Source organism: Tyto alba, unplaced genomic scaffold, assembly GCF_018691265.1.
Source record: "Tyto alba isolate M040663 unplaced genomic scaffold, T.alba_DEE_v4.0 Super-Scaffold_30, whole genome shotgun sequence".
NCBI lineage: Eukaryota > Metazoa > Chordata > Aves > Strigiformes > Tytonidae > Tyto > Tyto alba.
Window position 1 is genome coordinate 4,624,721 of NW_024881305.1, and position 16,493 is coordinate 4,641,213.

The window sequence follows — 16,493 nt, forward strand, 5'->3', positions numbered from 1 at the left end:
GCTGCTGAGCCCCAGGGGGCTGGCGGACCCCCAGGGGACTGGCAGACCCCCCAGAGACCCTCATTGCCTCCATCTTTAGCACCTGGAGAGGAGCAGAGCACCCGCGGGTCCCTGTCAAGGACCTGAGCGCCTGGCCGTAGGGGATGGCAGCGCTGGTCCCTGCTGCCTCCGGGCCAGCAGCACCCATCGTCCTCGCCCTGCCTGGTGGCACGGTGGGCCGGTGGGCTTGCCTGCAAACCTCCCTCCTTGCCCACCCAGCCAGGGAGGGGGCTCCCTCCGCGCTGGGGCTTGCGAGCACTGCAGCCGTGGCTGCTCCGTCATCCATCCGGCGCTGAGCGTGGTGTGCCAAGCCCAGCTCCCATCAATCAAACCTACCCTTTCTGAGCATCCTTCTTGATTTTTATCCCCAGGGTGCTCAGGAAAGGGTGTTGTGAACACTCGGATATAATTATAGCATCTAATGGGGCTGCCAGAGAGGGGGAAGGTGCCAGATTTCAGCGGAAACGGAGACCTCCAGCTTCTGCCTTTGCTCCGGCTCTCCCACCCCCCCGGGTTTCTGGCAGGCTCCCCGGCCACGACGCTCGCTGCGTGGGCGCCGGCTCTCTGCCGGGGGCTGCAAGGCCTGGGCTCACATCAGCCCCACGTCCTGGGGGAAGCAGGCTGGAGAGTGGCACGGGCTCTCCCGTGGGAAAGCGTCCCCTGCAATGTGCAGCTGGGCCCTTTGCAATCCCCTCACCATCAGGCAGTGCCCCGGCGAGGGGACCTTTTCCCTCTCCATCTCCCCAGCTCGCTAATTAGCTGTGAGGTTTGTGCGTGTCCCTCTGGTAGCAGGGGACTGCTCGGCCTGATTTCCCTCCCGTGTTGCCACCGTCGCAGCCCCGCTGCTGCCTGCGCTCTCTCTCGGCACCAGGCAGGCTGAAGAGCCAGGCAGGGCGAGCAGCGGGCAGCCTGGCATCCCCGCAAGCCCGGCGTCACCCCGGCACGACCGGCAATGCGAGTCTAAAGCATCTCCCGCAGCCTCCAGCTCCTCTCCCTGCAAAGGGGCCCCGCGCTGGGTCCCCACGAACCGTGGAGGGGGTGGTCCTTTCCCCCAGGCAGCTTTGAGGCACAAACAGCTCCCGCAGCTCGGGGGAGGCTGTCGGCACCGAGCGAGGAGCGCGGCGGCTGCCGGGGGCTGACAGCAGCCGGGCACTGGGATGTGATAACTCCTGTGGCTGTACACGCCTGTTGAGCTGCAACAACATGACAGCAATAGTAGCTCATAATCCGCACAAGAGTGTGTTTGTGCCTTGCAGCGGTGTGTGTGCTGGAGAGACAGGTGCAAGCCAGGAAATTATGATATATGTTTCCATGACGTACCATTTCCCTCTGTCGTACGTTGCGGACACAGGGAAAGACCCCACAGATATTTAAGGTGGGAGGAAATGCCGCCAGCCTGTGGGGAAGAACAGCTCCTTGTTAACCATTCGGGATAAGATTTTCAAAGAGTTCACCTCCCATGCGCCTGCCTAAATGATGCAGACAGCTCTGAAGCTCTGGACGCTGAGTCCTTGTGAAAAATCAAGCCAGTACTGCATAGGAGCTGGAAGCGAAGAGGAATGCTCATATCTCTTCCATTTATTTCTTCATCTCTCTAATCAAACAAATAAGTATCATGCCTAGAGCTGCAGCGGGCAGGCAGAGCCTGGTTGAACTTTCCTCTCCAGAGATGTGAAAGCCCAAAGGGAAGTGTCCACCTCTCCTGTTGCTCCTGGCTGCTCAGCCACCTCAGGGTCCCCACTCCTTCCAGCACAGAGGTTTGGTCCCCGTCCCAGTCCCTGTCCCAGTCCGTGGGCACATTGGGCCCTGAACCCGGCAGAGCCATGGCCAGGGGAACGGCCGTCCTGGCAGCGCGACTGCAGACGCTGCCTGTGCCGCATCAGCCCGAGTGACCTTCCTGAGCAGATAACAGGAGCGATCGATAGCCCCCGGCACAGCCCGGGGGGGCTGGCGTGGGGGGTGGCCGTGGAGGCTGGCTCATTTGTAGAGCAGCCCCCCACACCAAGACCTTCCCCCCCCCCCCCCCCCCCCTTCCTCTACCCACACCAAGGCCAAAGGCATCATCCTTTCAGCGGAGATGCTCCGGGCAATGTCAAAGGCTTTTGAGCTCTGCTACCCACGTGGTTGTCTGCAAACTGGCCGTGAAGCCAACCTGAGCTGCAGGCTCTGAAGGGGACGGAGACCAGGGGTGTTACCTGGGGAGGGCATGCCCATGCCCATCTGTTGGGCCAAACCCCCCAGATTCCTGGAATAATGTATCAACTAGCAGCAAGACAGTGAAAACCCTGGTGAAGGCGGCTCACGGCAGCCCGGGGTGTGGATCGGGGACAGACCCAGGGGCTGCCCGGTGCCCGCGCAGCAGCCAGGGCCAGCTCCAGCATGTTCCCCTGGGATATTTTAGGAAGAAATGTTCTGCCACCACAGTGTTTTGCTGTTGGTCCCTTCAGAGTGATCAGTCAAGGCTCTTTAAATTTTCTTTGGCAAGGGAGGGGCGTGTGGGGAAGCACGGGCTATTAAACAAAGCTTAAAAAAAGGAAAGAATTCCTGAGTGTAATTAAAAACTAAACCATGATGGGATGTCTCCTGTTATTTCTCTAGAGGTGTCTGTTGTTGGAAACAATATTTCTTCAGCTAAGCAATAATGCTGCAGGCGGAGAACGTTGCACAGACGGCACCAAGAGAAGGGGAGAGGGCTGGGGAACTGGAGATCTCGCTCAGCCATCGTCGTTCTGGGGGCTCAGCCGGTCCCTCACCATCTCCATCTTATTCGTCTCTTCATTCACGGACTGAACTGCTCTTCTGGGAGCAGAGGGAGCCAGGAGCTGGCAGGGACAGTTGCCCACCCACGCCGGGGTGGCTGGCTCGGGCAGGGGCCGGGCAGGGTTTGGCGTCAGCAAACCGATGGGCAGGTGGCTCCAGCATCAGCAGAGGGGTTGGAATGGGGTCACATCAGACACGCAAACGGGGCGAGAGCAGACCCGCTCCCTTTGATCTTCAGCAGAAGAAAGGTCAGGGTGGCAACGTGGCTGCTTGTAAGTGCCGTGAAATCAGGCTAATTTCTAATTACAGGGTGTGTGTGTGTGGGGGGAGTCTCTCCCTGTTATCTCACTGGCACATTCTGGCCTCCTTGGGCCGTGAGGCTGTGATAAAGGGCTGGAGTTACAAAGCATCTCCTGAGGGTTTGGTGACCCCACAGAGCGACACAAAAAAGCATCTCAGCGGGATGCAGGATGCTCCCGGGGGGGGGGGGGGGGGGGGGGGGATGAGCCTGCCCTGCGTTGGCCTGGACTCCCCCCACTGCGTCCCACCACAGACCACATCCCAATGAGCTGCGGCTCTATTGCCACGGTGCCCCTGGAGATGCCATGAGGCCGTGAGGTTCTACCAAACCCCTCTGGGCTGGCAGATGCCTGGGGACAGCGAGAGGCAGCTCCGTTCTCCCTTCCCCGTGCTGCCGGCCAGCAGCAGCTCTGCTGCATTCAAGGCTCTGCGGCCGCAGGACAGGGCAAGGAGGAGGGAAGCTCCAGCAATTAAAAGCAAGGACAAGAGCAGATCCAGGCTGGTGATGACCCATCAAACAAGGGGAATAACCCTCTGCCCCTGTGCTGCAGCAGCTTGTCACTGACTCTAAAAGCCCCCAAGTCTTCCCAGTGATTTTATCTGAGCTTCAGTGCACGCAGATTCCCGCTCAGGGTTAAATATTTCAGCCAGTAATTGCAAACCCAATGTTTCAGCAGCTTATTAGGACATGACAGCCAGGAAGAGCACAGTGGTGACATTAAAGGGTTGGACACGGAGCTATTCCTGGCCATGCTCATAACTTTGTCCCCCCAGTCTCTGCTTACCCTCCAGGCTGCAACACACACGACAGCCCCTCTGCAGGAAAACACCAAGGCTTGCATGGCTTGTGCGTCTCAAGGAATTAAGGCAAAAGAGCTCAGAGCCACACACTTACCTGCTGAGAGCTCTGCACTGCTCTCAGCGCTAAAGTACAGGTTCAGCAGCCAGAAACCGGACCCCAGGTGAGGGCAAAAAGACTCTCTGAAAAACCTCCAAACATTTGCAAAGCCAGCCCTGGCCATGCCTGGGTCCAAGCTCTGCTTTCAGCCAGAGGGAGCCGGGCAGCCCTGCCCAGGGCATTGCTCCAGCCTCACAAACTGCTCAGTGATGTTCATGAGCAGCTAAGAAGTATCTAAGCCACCAGAATAAATCTGAGCAAGGTCTTACTTTTGGTATTAAACATGGATTCAAAAAAGAGGGATTTGATTTTCTCTGTGTGCTGAATTTCACCAAGGAAAAGCTCAGATGTCCTGCCAGCATGGCTGGAAAGACGACACTGAAGTCACATCTCAGACCCCATCAAACTCTGCTCCAAACCCCGTGGCCCTCCTAGCCTCCTCTCAGCCTCACTGGGATAGAAACAAGATTTAGCACCTGCCTCTTGCAAAGGGCTGGCTGGTCTCTGCGGGAAGCACCAGGGATGCTGTGCCCGGAGCTGGGGGTAGCACCAGGGCTGCCCCCCAGCCTGACCCAGGCTCTGGCACCGCACGGGATGCGCCTGCTCTGAGGGGCTGAGGGGAGACGAGTCAACCTCCGGCAGCCAAAAAAGCTGTAGGTTAGTGCAAATGCCAATAAGTCATTAGGAATCATAAGAAAAATGTACGGTTGCCATAGCAACTGCCAGGCACGGCTTTGGGGCTGCTTCACCCCCTCCTCGGGCGTGGAACAGCTCGGTGGGGATGGAGGCAAAGCCTCGTGTTGTGCCCTGAGAAGCCGCTGCCCTGCCCTGCCCATGGCCAAACCTCAGGGCACTCGGTGGCTGATAAATGTCCCTCCCCAAACCAAAGGGGATGGAATAACCCTTCATGGGTGAGGAATTACGCTTATTCTTGGCAAAATCCACTTCCAGTTTGTTTGAAATAAAATCATCTAGCTGATTGCTGGGAGCAGAAGAGGGGAGATGGGAATTGCTAGCGGAGAGGGAATTAGCCCGTAGGAGTGAGTGTGATGAGCCGGGGTGACCTGGATGTTGGCATTACTGGATTTGGGGGGATGCTGAGCTGGAGCTGGAGGCTTTGAGCTGAGAAATGACCCCGAAGCCCCACGTGCCCTGGAGGGGCTGCAGGAAGGAAGAGCATTAAGGATCCAAGGTGGATCCCAGCTGCCTCTTCGTTTGTCCCCCGTCGTGCTAATTGCAAAGCCCCTGGTTTCCAGGGCTGCCCTGCAACAGGCAAACCTGGTCCCTGTCCTCAGCGCCCCGAGGGCTGGCTGTCACCCCACGGGCCGAGGCTCCCCGCCATCTCTGAGCCACCGCATCGCCCGATGCGATTCCGCCGAGCGCGGGCAGCGCCTCAGAAGTTGCCGCTCTCCCGTCCTGCCCAGGAATTACAGCCCTCGGTGGCCCCACGCGTGTCCCCCCTCCCCACGCTGCAGCTGCACGTGGCTGGCGGAAATGTCACCCACTTTGCCTTTAATTCACAAACATCTCCCCCGGGGGATTTTTTTTTTTTTTTTTTTTTTTCCGGTTATTCACAGAATTAGATCTTTTCTGAGTTTCCATGAGTGGCTCTTAGTCATCCCGAGCTGCTGCGGAGATCGGGGAGCTGCACCGCAGGGCAATCCTATGGGGTTTGGGTGGGGGAGGCAATGCCTGGCTGCAGGCAGCCCCGAGGGCAGGAGGGGGCAAGGGGGCTACCTGGCCCCCAGCACAGCGGGGTGACCCCCTGCCTTCAACCCTCCTGCGGTCAGAGCAAAGGGAGGATGCAGCTCCGTGAAGACAAGCACCGCATCAACCCTCTCCGTTGCCTCTGGCTGCAAACTTCCCCCCCCCCCCAACTCCACCCGCCCCCCGCCGTGGTTTTTAAACCCACGCAGCTCTGCAACTCCGTTATTTACAGGCACTGCCCAAGGAAACCGCCTGCACCAAGGACACCAGGAAAAATAAGATGGCACCAAGCCTTACGCAGGGTGGTTGGAGCTGCACCCAGCTCTGCCCGGCAGCAGCCCCCGCCGGAGCGGGGCCGGGATGCCATGTGCCGGCATCGGCTGCTCCGCGAGGCCGCGGGGCATCGCCCCTTCCCCTTCCCAGGGGATTTCCCAGGAAAAAAATGACTTTGGCAGCGCGCCGCTCTGCCTGCTCCATCCCCACTCCGCACCCTTAGAAATATAAACCACAGCGAACCGCGACGTCGGGCTGCTCTGCTGCTCGGCGTGAGCCCCCGGCCCCCGCGCTGCAGAGCTGCAGCACTCCTGCTGCCGCCAGCCTGCCAGCAGAGATTTCGGCATAAGGGATGGCTTTCAGATGTAAACAGCCCCGTTCATTTAACTTCCCTTAAAACCTGAGCAAAATGGGGTTTTTTTACTCAAAAAAAAAAGGGGAGATGCATGTGTGTGCCAAGCCAGAGAGGACAACCACAGCCAAGGAAAAAGGGACAAGGGGGTACGTCTGTGGATTCCAAGTAAGGTTTAACCAGCAAAGAGGGAGACAACAAAATATTAAAAAGCCATAAAGCCAACTGGAGAGTGCCACTGAGATTCCTTTTGTCTTATTTAACAACAGCTTCACGAAAAGGAAAGAACAACAGGCGATTTCAGCACGGAGCAGGACTCAGGCACAGGTGATAGACGAGATCGGGGCAGCCCCACAAACCCAGCAGCATCGTGACGGAACCGACCCTGGCCCTGCTTCTTGGTCCTTACAACTGCTCCAGGCAGGGATAAATCCTGCTGGGCATCGGGAACTAGAGGACTCCTGGGCTCCATGAGGTGCTGGGGAGCTGGTGCTGCACAGCACTGCACAGAGCCAGCCCTCCGCCAGCACGGGCTTTGGGACGGCCCGCCCGGCTCCATCGCTGGCTTTGAGCACCAGCGGCAGCACGTAGGAGTTAGGAAAAGTGACTCAGAAAGAGGATTCGGCAGAATTTTCCATGGGAATAAAAGCCTTCGCTGAAAAACGCAGCTTCTGATCAACGGCAGCAATTTGCAAATTCGGATCAAACGCTGCGGACCCTTTTTGGGCCAACGTGTCTAAACTCTAAACGGGCTTTTCAAGTCAAGCGAGCGGCTTTGATCATGCGTTGCCGAACAGTGGTTGGAACAACCAAACCATTGAATTAAATTTAATAATCATACTATGAATGACTGACAGAGACCCAATTGAAATGCTTATTCCAGCACAAAATGAATTGGTTCATTCTTTAATGTCTCACAAATAGAAAAAGAAAGTTTTTCCTTTTCAGGTGATCAGATACTTGTATTTTTTCTTCTTCTTTTTTCCTTTTTTATTTTTTCCCCCTCTATATTTCCAGGCTGTTGATCTTTAGCCACCTGGTCCTGCTGGGACACAGGATGGAGCAGGGAGAGGAGCTTCACTGGGCTTTGGGGGTTTCTTCCCCCAAACAAGAGAGCTGGAGTTAGTTCATCTCTGCCTTTGGGAAAGGCTGGTTAAAATGCAAAACCCCTTTTATGCTGATTACAAATTCCTCACTGATGAAGGCTTTTAAATTCAAAGCAAGTGTTATGAAGTCTCACAGAAGCACAGTGGCCTGTCTTCATGCAAAACCATTTTCTCAGCTTGAACCTGAAAACAGACTTGACTCAGCTTTGGTCAACAGGAAGGACAAAGCCGGTCACGCTCCGACCTCACATGCCAAATTTAATCTTGGAGTGATTTTTTTATGACTGGTTATAAATGCCACAAAATATGGTTTTATAATAGCGCCTGGGATAGGCTTTTAAGGCCGATGGATAGTTCTGAAGCCTGGATAGGGTCAGGAGATATCAGAGCATTTATAAACTGCTGGAGGGGGAAGCTGGCATTAATTCTGAGTAGTGTTGGTGAATAATTTATCACAAGTAATTTATTGACTAACTTTGTCTCTTTTCGCTGTCTGGGTGAAAAGCACCCCAGTGCAGAGAGCCAGCACAAGACTTAGGCACCACTTAAGTCCCAATTAAGCCCTTTGTGAATTGTCTGGGAACGGATCCCAATTTTCCCATATTTATTTGTTATTCAGAATTACACACCAAACAGAGCTGACACATAATTCCTGCTCTGCAGCGTGTTTGCAAACAGTTCCTGGGGAGCACCCACTGCGAGGACTCCAGCCGTTTTGAGGGGGCACGCGGGTTACTCAGGCCCCCATCCCACCCTGACCGGGATGGTGTAATTTGTGGGACCCCATTTCCCACATCAAGGACCCCCAAGTGCCCACTGCCGACGGGGGTACGGAGAGGGGGGAGGCAAGGGGTGCTGGGGCCGCCACCCCCCTGCTCCGAGGTGCAACCAGAGCAATTTTCTCAGCCATTTATTGCCTTCCTAAAACCCACCCATTGGAACAGCCTTCTACAAAACCCGCTATAAATATATTTATCACAAAATACTCTCTGCCGTCAAGAACCACTAAACCTGCACATATATTTCACCGCCGATGAGCTGGCTGATGTCCTGGAACGATGTTGGGTATTTCAGCAGCTGCCCTGGTCCAGCACAGGGGGGATGCTGGAAAGGACATGTCTGGGGATCACTGTGTGGAAATCCAGGGTGGCCAGATCATGGCCATGGGTTGGCACAGCAGGAGGGCAAGGGGGGGATGCCCTGGGCTCCACGAGGAGCTCGCATCTCAAGAGCATCAAACCCTGAACTCAATCCCAAAGTCCCAGAGCAGAGCCTTATCGACAGAGACCATCTCCCTTCTTAAGGAGAAGTTTTAAACTCATCTAATTTTAATGTTTTTCCTGATGCGCTCCCAGCAAGCAGCAGGCAGCACTCTGCACTCGGCAGCAGCTATAATTCTCCTTCTCCTAGCTTTCCCCGGCCAGGGCTGGGCAGAGCTGCAGCTTTTGATGCAGAGCACAGGAGAGGGCATTTCCCCCGAGAACAACAATTTCATTTCCAGGAGGAGAACCAAAGTCACGGGTACCTCCCACGCATGCCGAGCCGAGGAAAAGCAACCATCCATCAGTGCTGGGGGCCTCGCACCTCGTCTTCGACGGAGGGCAGCGAAACAGCTCCTTGGTGTGTTTTCTGGCAAAAGGGACGTGAGAGTAAGAAGGGAGGGTGGTGGTGGGTTTTTGTGTGCAAGGAGGGGATCACATGGGCCCAGGGCTGGCATCTCTACCCTTTAGGAAATCAGCCCCATGCCAACAGGAATGCTATCCTGTGGGTAGCTTTTAGGACAGAAGGGAAGAGGCATTAGTGGCCAGAATCTACCCCGAAGGTGATTTAGGAGATACGCTGTCTACTGAGAACAAAGAAAGGCAGAGAGCCCTGTGTTCGGGCTTCCCTGAATTAGGAGAGGTGCCGGTAGGGTGGTGAAGTTCTCAGCCTTTCAAGTGCCCACCTGGAACAAGCTCTGGACTTTCCTCGCATCCTCCATCCCTCTCCTAGCCATGAAATTTAGGATCACATCCCTAAATGGCAGCGATCAGCTACAGCGAGGAGCAGGGACGGACCCTGTGCTGCCGTGAGCCAGCACGGCTCTTTGAAGCTGAAGGAGCTGCGTCTGGCTAGAGCCGCCGAATCGCTGCTTCGTGTTGGGAACCGGAGCCTCCACGGCATCTCCTCCGAAGCGCAGCGAGCAGAAGGGCTGCCCCGGCTCCCCGAGGAGGTAATTATGCAGCTTTATACACAGTGCTGTGGGGAAAGTGATTTCCTGATGCTCCGATACCCCTAGTGAGGTGGGATGGGTTTGGTCAGGGTCCTGCCTAACTCACCCCCACATCCCCTGCACCAAAGGGACTTTGCAGGCTCCGTGATGGGTGTCGGCACATTTCAGCCCCCACAGCTGATGCTGAGCTCCTTGTTTTCACATTGCAGAAGATAAAAAAGGTCCCACCCAAAGGAAGGGGTTTAAAATGGCTGAGGAGCAGAGACTCGTCCCCAGGCTTGGCTCTCAGCCCTGCTCTGCACGGCCACCCTATGCCAGCACCCACTGGGTGCCAATCCAGCCCCCCCCCCCCTGCCCACAGAGAGGGTGCTGGGTTAGCAGCACTCAGCCCTGGCTCTGTGCGGGGAAAAGGAGAGCCAGGATTGCCGGGAAGAGAGCTGTGTCTGCAGCAAAGAGGCTGGACCAGGGTCCTCTGCCCCAGGGAGCCGGGCTGGGAGCTGGATGATGGTGCCTTATGCCCCAGGTGTGAACCCCGGGGACCACTGGACACCCCGAAGAGGAGAAGCCCCATGGCAGGGAGCAGTCAAGGCTCTGGGAAACTTGTGCTGAGCCACATCACATCACCCCCCACGGCTGCACTGCGCTCCGGCTTTGCGAGACCAAAATGAGAGATTTGTTTCCCAGCCTTGCTACGAGCTCTGCCTGCATCCAGGCTGCGGGATCGGGGCTGCTCACCCTCAAAGCAAAGGCAGGGGCTGGGTCCTGGCTCGGCACCCCGGCGCAGCAACGCGCGGCGGGTGAGACGGGCAGCTTTTGTGCATCGCTTCTGAGCCCCCAGCCTGTGGCTCGGGGAACCAGATGCCACGGCCGGAGGTGATGGCAGCACCTACCTGCAACTTCCAGCAAAAGCCTCCCTGGAAACTGCTCCGAGGGTCCTTTTCCCACCCCACAGTGCCCAGCCCTGAGCACCCCCTCCTTCCCTCCAGGGTCCCACCGCCACGTTGGGACATCCCTGGGGGGCAAAGGGCTTCACCTCCTCCTTACTCATGGGAGAGAGGACCATTGCATCCCCTTTTTTTTTTTTTTTTCAGGCTCTGGAAGGAAGCAAGAGGAGGTGGAGATGGTCAGTGCCTGTCTGAGCATCAGGGAGAGGCGAGGCCAGCCGGTGCCTCAGCCAGACACGGAGCCATCGGGTCCCTCCCAACCCCGAACACCCTTCCTGAACTGGATTAGCACGGGTGGGTGCAAGGGTCCCTGCTGCGGATCCCTCCCTGCATGCAGACCCCCAGGAGCCCTGGTCCCTGTCACCCCCAGGCTGGCAGGGCACAGCCACGCACCCTGCAGCTGCAGGAGGGGACGGCTGCTTTGCACAGAGGTACAAGCACGGAGATTGCGGGTGGGTGCGTGTCCTGTGTAGCTGTGTCGGGGAGGCGCATGCACCGAGGAGCAGGGTTAGGAAGGGTGGGGGGGAAAAACACAGAACCAGCACAGAAATCATCAAAATGACACTATGGGGCCAGGGCTCAAGGCAGCTGCTCCCAGGGTTTGCTTTGCCATCACCTTTTGCTTGCCACCCCCCCAGCAACCTGTCCTCTCCCTTGGGTGGGCTGAGCCCGGCGCCGGCAGGCAAAGGTGGATTGGGAAGGAGGGAGGGAGACCAAAAGACCAGGCTGGTTTATTTAACACAGTCTCTTTTCTACACTTAACTTCACTCCTTTGACATTTTCCATGGAGCTCAGGCACAGAGGGGTTAATGCTTTGGAAGCGCTGCTCCTGGCTGGATCCCATCCTGCCAGCATCCCTGGGCAAGGCTGGATTTCAGTCTCAGCAGCACCATTCCCGGAGCATCGCCATGGGGTTCACCACGGTTACCTCACGTTCCCATCGGTGTCTGGGTGAGGATCGACTCGATCCCAGAGGAGTTTCCCCGACCGGGGATCCAGATCCCACCATCAGTGCTGAGCAAACCTCCTTTTCCTCGGCTGCCTCACCCACCCCTTGCCCCCTCCTGGACCACACACGCACTGGCGAGGCACCGATGCTATATACATATCCTATTTTCATCTGCTTTTCTTTATTTTCTTTTCAAATACATCATTTATCCTCCATGCCAGAGATCAGCGAAAGCAAAGCTCTGGAAGGAAAGGATAAAAAAAAAAAACAAACAAACTGCCAAGCAGCCAGCTCTGTGTTGCAGAGCCCCCAGGCACAGGAGCCCCCCCCCCAAAGTCACAACCGACCGACGATACGGTTAGCGGGGCTGGAGCCCAACTTACCCTTGGACTCTCCTCCCGTCTCCCAGCGTTGCTGTCATCCGCCTGCCTGCTCCCCGCCACAGCTGCCCGCACATCTGGCTTGGGCAGAGCCCCCGTCGGCAGACAAAGGGCTGGGGTTGGGTTGGACCTGCCAAAGCTGGGGGGGGGGGGTGTCCGTCCTTGTCCCTTTGTGGGGTCGGGGGACAGGGGCAGCAGGCCACCCCCTGCCACGCTGTCCCCACGCTCGCCCTCAGCGCTCGGTCTGGAGGCAGCAGGGAGAGACCTTCATCCTTCCCTCGCCCGGCTCCTTTGCAGCCGCACGCTCGCAGCTCCCCGCTGCCTGCAAAAGCTCCCCCCTCCTCCTCCTCCTCCTCCTCCTCCTCTCCTCTCCCCTCCCTTTCCCAGTCCTCCTCCTCACTCCAGTCTTGTGCCACGACGTGCCACCCACCTGAATCAGCTCCTGCCGACTGCGCTCTTAACTCCTGCGGCTCTAGCGAGCACGCGAGGGGCCAGCACCCGCGGCCCCTTGGGGTGATGCTCCCGAGGACCAGGTATAAAAAGCTCCTGCAAAGGCTGAGCCGGCTGCTCGCACCCCTCGGCGTCCGCAGCACATCCTGCTCCCACTGCAGCTGAGCCCGCTGCAGCACTGGGGTCCCCTCCCCACGGGCTGGGGTCACCGAGCCCGGGGGGGGGTTTCTCCCATGGCGCTGCGTGGCTCCGCTTTAGGAGGGAAGTGGGAGACTTGATAGGGTGGACTTGTGGCCCAAATCCCTTCCTGCTCACCTGCACCCAAGGGGTTTTATTTGCTTTTGGAAAGATCTGGCTGTGTGTGATCCCAGGACCTTCCGACCCCAGTGTGTGGTACTGCTGCTGGCGGCTCACCCCCTCTGGAAGGGGATGCTCAGAGATTCTTACCCTCGAAAAACATTGGGGAAAAGCTGCCTTCTGCTTTGCTATGTCTCAGATGGAGAGATCTGGGGGCCCGGTTGCCTGTCACCCACCTTAAGGGGTGAGAGATGGAGACCCCATCCACCTTGGCACCCAGTGCGATGCAGGGAGAGTTGACTCAGTCAGTGGGGCTCTGACAAAGGCAGGATTCAGGGTGGGGTAAGCAGAGCAACCCCAGCTTTTGTTTGCTTTCCAGCAGTCCTTCCCCAGAAATGCTTTTCCCAGCCCCATCCAGCGGCTGTCAGAGCCCTGCAGATGCCACACGCCCCGGGAGTGACAGTGGCCATTGAATCCCCATTTCATGCTCAGGAGTGTGAGCCGAGCTGGGGGTCTGGCTCATTCCCAGAGCATTTGCCTGGGGAGGTGGGCTGGAACCCAGGGATGGAGAACAGACGCGCACACACATGCGAGAGAGCCAGAGAGGCAGAAGAGGAGAGATTGGAGTGACCTGATTTAATTGGCAGGACTTCAATAACATAAAATCCCTGCCCATGTGCCCAAACCAAATGGGTGATGTTCTGGCATGTTGGCCCCTTTTCAGCAAAGCATTTATGCAGATACTTAATGGGAACACATGCTTAATGTTAGCCTCACTTAAATGCTTTGCGGCATGAACTGAGAGTCAAAGAGGGGTCTCAGCTGGAAGGTCTCCTCGTAGTTTTTCAAATAACAAGGGGTGAAACATGAGGCTTTATCCAAGTACTGGGGCATGCAGGGCCATGCCCCTTCATTTTGCAAAAACCCCGTCAGCATCCTATGAAAGCCACGTTTCTCATGAGACTATGGAGCTCCCAGTCAGCTGGAGAAGCCCTTCCAGATGGTCTCTGTGCCGATGCCCGTGTCCTGCTGCTGCTGCCAGCACCATGGGTACTTAGAGGGAACAGGGACTGGGATTCCTTCTGGTTTGCAACCCCCCCCCGCCTGCGCTGTGGGACTGGGAGGGCAAGCGCCTTGCACCCTCCCCTCCCGCTGACCTCCCAGCGCAGGGGCTGAGCCGGCAGCTGCACCAAGCCACTGCAAACCCTTCAGTGCCCAGCCCCAGCGCTGCACCCTCCCGTGCCTGCGGCACAGCGCGCGCAGATCGCTGCGAGCAAGGGGGGGGATTTGCTGCCTCGCACCTTCCGTGGTGCGGGAGGCACCCGAAGCCCACCCCAGGCTGCTGCGGGGGGCAGCCGGCCGCTCCCGAGGGCACACGTAATCGCTCAGCACCCGCTGGTGGCTCTTGACCTGTCTGCCCCAGGGCTCAGTCTCGTGGCTCAGCCGCGCGGTGCTGCCGGAGGACTGGCTTCAGCTCGGGGAGGAACTGGGAAAGCTTTGCGGCGGATGCTCCTGCGCTTGGCTGGATCCCTCTGCATCACCCTGTAGCTCCTGGGGACAGATTTCAGGGCACCCGCTGCCCCTTAAACGTGGGCCGGGAGGAGATGGGACAGCAGCAGCTCCCTCCCCAGCTGCCAGAGCACCATCGATCAGAGCAGCCGGCGCTGCAGAGACCTTGCTCGGGCCCGGATCAACAAGCAAACTCCATAGAAACAGCTGAACCCAGATGAACAGCACAGGGCTTTCATCCAAGGCTTGGGGGAAGCTTGTACAGCACCGTTAAGCCTAGGTCATTTAATCACTTCTCATTCCAACTACAGGGGGTTTAAAGGTGCTTGTTTTGTCTTAAGACTAATTGAGTTTCTCCTGCTCTGCCGCAGACTCCCTGCGCGGCCTCGGGCAGGTCCCTTACTCGATGACCCACTCCCCATCTGCAGGATGGGGACACTAGTGTCACCTCACTGCTGGTGACATGGGGCATCTACTGCCTTGCAGAGGGGGGGAGATGCTGGCCCACATTAGTGCAGCTCCCCCACATGCTTTGGGTGCAGGAGGAGAAGCGTTTCTGTAAACATTTCCAGTCAGCTTGAGCTGCCTCCTCTCCAACCGAGGGAAGGAGATGGAGACAGGCATTTCCCCTGCTCCAGACACACTGCCGGGGAGGGAGAAGCTGGCCTCGAGTGGCCCGGAGCCCTCTCTGTCTAACACCTTGCTCGTAAACAGGCTCCTCCCGTGCGCTAAACCAGCTTGCTGCAGATGATGACTAATGCATGTCACTCTCGAGATGCTATCTTCAGGCAGATGAGTACAGCCTGATCCAGGTTTTAATTGTGTGGGATTTTAGCCGAGATGGCACTAATTTATTTTCTCTGCTGCTTCAGCAGTTCTCATGCCTTTTCTGCACTTGAAGTCACCTGGAACATATTCCCCTGGTGCAAGGGGTTAAAAAGTTTTCTTCCCGGAGAAGCAGCTTGCAGTCTCAGGATGATTTTTCACCTACAGCCAGTTACACATGTAGGGTTGTAAGGAGCTTCACATCCCCTTTCTTATCCCTTAAGACACAACATTAGCTCCTTGGGGAGCCGCTCTGAGGCAGTCTTCCACAGAAGTGGTAGATTTGGAGGGCTAAGCTTGCTCAGCCAGGCCTTACCTCCAACAGACCTGGATGAAGAAAGGTGCTGGTGCCTCTGTGAGGTTTCCCATCTGCAGCATCTCTCGGGGCCAAAGGCAGGATCGCGGCCTCTCCAGGCTGTGCCGGGGCCAGGTGGGTCCTACACCCACTTGCAAACGCTTGGAGGGCAGGAGGTGATGCCCCCAGTCCCTGGTGCACGACGGCAGGGTTGCTTTCAACAGGATCCATTCCCAGCAGGAGTTTCCTCCTCTCCTTCCTCTCAGGCATCAGCTGAGCCAATCTGGTACCTCCCGGCGGGGACGGGAGCTGCTGGACAAGAAGTACCAACACCTCCTGGAGACTGGCATCAGCATTATTCATATATGGGAATTGTTTTTGGAGTCACGGTTATTATTATTCTTTAATGATTTAAGGACGTAACAGCAGCTCCCTCAGGCAGCATGATGGAGAGATAAACCCCAGAGGTGTTTGGAAAAGCCGCCTGTAGCCATTTCTCCGGAGCCCAAGAGAAGACACCCCTTCTCCTCCCACATGTCCCCTGGGCAGAATAAACCAAATCGCATCCCAGCAGCAGGCAGTAAGTTATGGCAGGCGTATCGCCGGTGCAGGACAGAGCCGTAACTCAGGCGGGCTCCGGCTGCTCCTGAGTTATGGCATCTCTGCTGCCTGTGGCAGGACAGCTATACGTTACCCTTGGCGCCCAGGGCTCTCCCGTTGTGCATCGTGGAAGCAGGGATCAGTAAACCTTCTTCCTCGGGCAGCAATGCCGAGGAAAACCAGGTGGGTAAAACACAAACTGGCTAGCACAGCCCCAAAGCTTCCTTGATCTGCCTTAGAAAAAGAGATCTTCAAGGATCTACTATGTGCTTCCCTCCCGCTCCCTCTTTCCCTCTCTCTGCTGCAAAGGTAAACACCGACCTCGCTTACCCTGTGCTCCCTCCAGCCCGGATCCGGATCCGTGACTCCTCCACGGAGCAACGCAGAGCCCGGGGGCCGCGGCTGCAAACCCAGGGGGGAGGTTTTGCACAGCGTGGGGCCCCGGAGCTGGCTGCCACACAGGCTTTGCACCTAGGACGAACGTTTGAATAATTGGTACTTCGGAGGAGTAACATATATTCAGAGTTTGAGAGGCAGGAGTCTTGGGGAGGCTTCGTATAGTCTGAAGCTGTCATGTACTAACACCGAGCTTTTTCA

At 57.1% G+C, this 16,493-nt stretch overlaps 1 protein-coding gene across 2 annotated transcripts in view; it reads right to left on the bottom strand.

Moving 5' to 3' along the window:
- LRRN2 (leucine rich repeat neuronal 2) overlaps positions 1–12,251 on the bottom strand; it is a 32,740-nt gene extending 20,489 nt beyond the window's left edge. Inside the window, exons 1-2 of one of the 2 annotated variants that reach the window (XM_033009553.2) lie at positions 11,924–12,251; positions 8,961–9,064 (exon numbers count right to left, since the gene is read on the bottom strand). The gene's annotated coding sequence lies outside the window, so the exon portion shown is untranslated. The remainder of the gene's footprint in view (positions 1–8,960; positions 9,065–11,923) is intronic. The other variant, XM_033009551.2, reaches the window with a different exon arrangement.
- Positions 12,252–16,493: the final 4,242 nt, after the last annotated feature.